Here is a 5,418-nt window from a genome sequence, read left to right on the forward strand (position 1 = left end):
AATTTTCTATTTGTTTTCGGGCATCCTCCTTCTTTTGCTTTTTATTTCTGATGCCAATTGGTTTGATGAAGAGCTGTGTAACCTGTAGTATGTACTTGGAGGAGTATCAGATTAGGAATTAATATACACATGAAAATAGTTACTTCATTCCAATTGGTAGAATATTCTACTCAATTGATTTCAGAATCTGTAAAAATTTGCTGTTGATTTTATAGTAATTCGGTAATTCTATTTTGTTACTGATTTATTACTGATTAGTTGTTTAATTTTTTTTTGCATAGCGCATTTAGGGAACTGCAAACAGCGGGACAATTTTTTTGAGTTCAGGTATGTGACTGTGCTGTTTTGGTTTTTGAACGACTCTTTACTTTTTAAAGAATAGACATTGTGTAATTACTTTTCAATGTTTTTGAGGATGGAGAGCTTTGAAAATAGCATTTGGTTCCTGTGGCAATTAAGGAGCTTATTATGGAGCAAGTGGCAATTATTTCCTACGACCAAATAGGTAGGGGTAACCTAGGTATTGAAGCACATAATTGAAATTGTTCTGTGTCATTGAGTTCATTTATTTAGCTGTAGCTTGGCATTATAAGAAAAAGATTGCAAGAACTGGAAAATAATGAGCAGTTGATTTCCGGATCTGAACTTCATAACATGTGCAATGACATAAATTTGTTAGATATGATATTGAGTTGTTTCTGTGTATGGGAAGTGAGACAATGTTATGTTATGTTTCTTTCCTTCTGTTTAATACTTAGTTATGTTCTCATGTATACGAATCCGCGCGGCTGGACTTGTTAATAGGATACCCTAATGCATGTGTTACAAAATTTCACTTCAGCCAAAATTAGGTGTGTTGTGGTTGATCTGCAAGAGGAGAAATATAGTTAGATTGAATCATGTGCATGTTACTCTGAATTGCCATGTTACTATGTAGTCCACATAACTTGAATAAACATTCATATTCATATTTTCAATGTTTTCGGTTTTGTTATTTCTACTTTAGGAATTAGATCTTTAGGAGGTTTGTTTCGGGCGTCTTTAGGTTTTGGTTGTCTGCTCGACACGGAGAGAGCAAAGAGTGAAGGAGGCCGGGGAGAATAGTCTCTCCTTTCGAAAGTAAGCCACACTCTTCCAAGCTTAATTTCACTACAAAAGACTTATCGTTTATTTTAGATTATTTCTTATTATTTTACTAACTTTCTTTTGGTTTTGTTGAGTGATTGGTAGGGAATTGGGTTCCTTAATGTCGGGAGAATGACCATATCAAAAGGTGAGTTTGCTTTTTTTCTAACCTGCATTTTATTTGCTAATTTAGTTGCATAAGATTTTTGTGCAACCATATATACTCATGCTCTCTGCTATTTTTGTACAAAAACATGCAAACGGTTTCATGCAGCAAAGATCTTCTGTTGTTATTCTTCATTTTGGTATTGTACATTATATTGCATTCCTGTTTTCGTGCATGTATGCATTCGGCTTTAACTTTTGGAAAGAAGTTTGTAATTTTATTTACAGTGAGTCATGTAACTGTCTGTTCTTTTATTTTTGTTTCTTACAGATTTGGACATGTAGCTAATTTCGGAAACATTGAGCTCTTAGATACAGCTTCATTTCCAGGTACATTCCAGCTCCTTTGTATACTAGAAGCTAAAGGCCTAAAATTTCATTGAGCCTTCTACCTGTTTTTTCATTAACTGGGTGCATGTTGCTTGCAAATGTAGCTGTTACCCTTCTATATTTAACTCTATATTATAGCGCCCGGCGCCGCCTAACTGTTCTTCAGAACAGTGCAGTCTTGGGCGGGCTTGGACTGCATCTCGCTCGGGCTTGGGCATTTTCTTCCCTCTTTGGTCTCCTGCTCGAGTCTTCTTGCGAAAGGTCCTAGCAAAAGTGTGGAAGGCTATCTCCGACTCTTGAACTCTCTCTCGATCTCTCTCGAAAGCCGCTTTGATCTCTCTTCTTCTTCTTGTTCTGTTCTCTGATTCTTTCTGTGCTCTCTGTTCTTCGTCTCTTTCTCTACCTCTTTGCAGACTTTTTCCATCGATCACTCCGATCTCTTCAAGTTTCTTGGCTCTCTCTTTTTCCATCGATCTCTCCGATCTTTTGAACTTTACTTTTGAGAGGAACAATCTGGGGATTCTTAGCTTTTGATGTGCGAATTTTGGATTTGAATCCTCCCTCACTCCTCACTATCTGATCTTAATCCTCCATTTGTTTTAGCTTTTAGCTTTTCGAATGGGTTTTCAGTTAGGAGGTTAGCTTCGATAGTGATCGTCTTCAGTAATCAGTTTTTATTTGAGGAGGTCTTTCCAGGCTGATCTGACGAATCCGTGTTATGGGTTTTTGATCCGGCAAAACGGTAATTGGTTTATTGTTATTTTTGCATCCTTTGGTCAGAGTTGTGTGTAGTGAGTGCTCATCAGATTTGAGTTTTGTCTTTGGGATTTTAGTGTTTGTTTACTTTCAGTTGAATTGATTTCGTTTTTTCTGTGTGTGGTTGAGTAGTTAAGTCAGATTATTAACTTAATTCAATAGTCTACTCCATGTTATTGTGCAGAGAGAAAATAAGAGATTTTAATGGTGTACTGCAAGGAAGAAAAAGGAAAAAAGGAGAGGTCTAGGATATTGATTGGCTTTGAGTTTGTTTTGGAACAGGTGATTTAGTACAGGTAAAATTTTGGTCAGTTGGGCTTTGCTTTGCGTTTGGTCTTCTGATTATTTTTTTTTTTTTGCAGGTTTAGGTTCCAAGTTGCTGCAACTCAGTTCATGTGTTTAAGCTCCTGGTAATCTGGTTATGTTATTTTGTTTCAGTTTGATACTAAGTTTCGTTTTCCTTGGTCTTGGTAATCGGTCGATACTAGAAGAATCTGAGGAAGTCTCCCTTTAGCCAAAAATTACATATACATTAAATGTGAAACCAGTCATCAGTAATTAGGCAGTACATTGATAAGATAATTCTTGCAGGAGGTGTTCGGTTCCGAATTTGGGTTTCAGTCAAGTATTGAAGGTAATTGGAGTTTGGCTATATTATGGTTTTCTTAGGTGAACTTGGTCGTTTAATATATAAAATGAATTGCTTCCTGCAATTCCTTAACCTGCGCGTGAGGATGACGATACAGTTTTTTTATTCTGGGTTTGCATTTGATTTGTGTTTTTTGATTGTGAATTTGCTTCTTGGTTCTTGGTTTTATTTATGTAGAATGTGGTGGTGGCTGCTGTGGTTTGGCTGAGGCTGTGTAGTTTCTTGGTGATATAAAATTCGTCATTTTTATTCTTTTGATTTGGTTTTGGCATTGATTAGTCCTTTTCTTTTCAGCATTAAGAGCCCAAAGCCCTCTGTGTATTCTATTTGTTCTGGGTTTTCTATTCCCCATGTTTTTTATCGTAGACTCATAAGGAAACTGTAGATTCATACTATTCTATTTTTGTTCTGTCTTCAACTCTGAGTTTGTTTTGTTTTATTAAGATGGATGATTGATTATAATTATTTATTTTCGCAGAATAACTATTGTTGATCTTTTGGGCAGTTGAGCTTTGTCTGAACATGGTATGTTCCATCGCTCTGTTCTTCAATCGTTTATAGTTAGTGTTCTTTTGGGTTTTTATTTTGTATAAAAAAAAACTGGATGGTTTCATAAGGTTGTACTCTGGTGATTCAGTCATGAAGTTACAAATTATTGCGACAACTTCCTTTACCACTTCCATTAAATTGGTACTCTTTGATCATCAGTATATTGTATTATTCTTTTCTGCATCTATTATTTGTTGTTGCTAACTATTATATTCCTAGAAATTAATTCATAGGTGTGTTATGCGACACTATATTGTAGAAGAGTGTTCAAACCTAGAATGGGAGCAGACTATTTCTGTCAAATTCATTTCAGCCAATTCCTTTTCTTTTGAATGGTCTTCAATCTTGCTCACTGCTTTCAAATAGTTTCCAGATTTTGTTCATAGGATTAATTTCCTAGGATTTTGGTAGGAATTGGAGCAGTTACACGTCTTGCCCGACATGTATAGTCATAGAATTTGTAATTGGGTTCTCACCATTTTGTAGTCTTGAATTTAGTTTAATAGGTCGATCTATGTATGTAGAAACTTTAGATGTCTATTTGATTGGTTTAAAAGTTTGTGTTGATTATTCGCGGGTGCCAGCTCTGAAGCACAATGGAAACAATCATGGGCGGATCTTTATCAGTTGAGGTCTTTGTGAATAAATAAAAATAGTAAATATTACATTTTGTTAACAAAAGGGAAATAGTAAATTTAACCAGATGAATTGTTTAGTTTAGGGCATGTTGATAAACATTACCTTTTTTTGTTTCCATTTTGATTATGATGGATGTTTACCGGATATTTACTTTTGTCTCTATGTTTGCAGGTTGTTGCTCTTGGGGAAGTTGTGTGATTGGGATTTACAGAGAAGTTGATCAAGCAATCGGAGATAGCTGAGGCATTGATATCCAGGTAAGCTTCTGATTTGGTTGATTGTTTGAATTTCGGTGCATGCAGCTTCTGGGTGAAGCACATGAGTTTGGGATCTTCAATTTTTGTGGATTTGGATTTTGATTGGCTGTATTGATCAGGATATTTTTTTTCTTAGGTTTTCTTATGTTGGTTTCTTCCGTTGTCTCTAAATTACATCGAATGTTCGTCATTATCTGTAATTGCATGTTGTCCTTCCTGATATTAATGAAGAGAAGAAACCAATGCTACAGTGAGATACTTATATTTCTGATGGAGTAAGGTGTAACAAATGCAGACCGCAATCATTTGATCTTTATAGTGAATGGATTTTTAGTAAAGTACTTTACTTTAAATTTAAACACTTCTTTCGTGCTCTTAGGTATTGAGAGTATTGAGTTATAGTGCAGATATCTAAGTCACTGCACAGCAAGCCTTGTGCAGTGAGCAGTTGGGTGTTATGCTGACAAGGCATGTAGAGCATGAAGTTACTGTTGAACCAGCATGGCCTAATTCGCAGCATGGCTTCTGATGGGCTTTCTTACTTTATCGATCACTAGAGCATGGATTAGCAGCATGGTGTAAATGGCTTTGTCCATATTATTTTCAGTCTTAGGTAGGATTCAAATAGTGACTTGAATCCTCTATATAAACACAGCAATGTAAATCATCAAAACACAATTCAATATACATGAAGAAAATTGCTCCATCTGTTTAAGTTTTTCTACATGGTATCAGAGCAGGAACTTTAGTGTCCTGTTTCTGTTTATCTTTTTATTTCTTCTTGAATTGCATTCCCTTCTTCATTTGCTAAAATGGCTGAAGAAGGTTCTTCTGCTACCAATGTTGATATTAATCCACTTGGATCAGCAACAAACAACATGTCTGGGAGGGAAAGCTATAATGCAATCCTGATGATCTGCTGAGATTTTTGCAAAGTTTATTTCTTAT

The sequence above is a fragment of the Fragaria vesca genome, linkage group LG1 (assembly GCF_000184155.1).
Source record: "Fragaria vesca subsp. vesca linkage group LG1, FraVesHawaii_1.0, whole genome shotgun sequence".
Taxonomy (NCBI): Eukaryota; Viridiplantae; Streptophyta; class Magnoliopsida; order Rosales; family Rosaceae; genus Fragaria; species Fragaria vesca.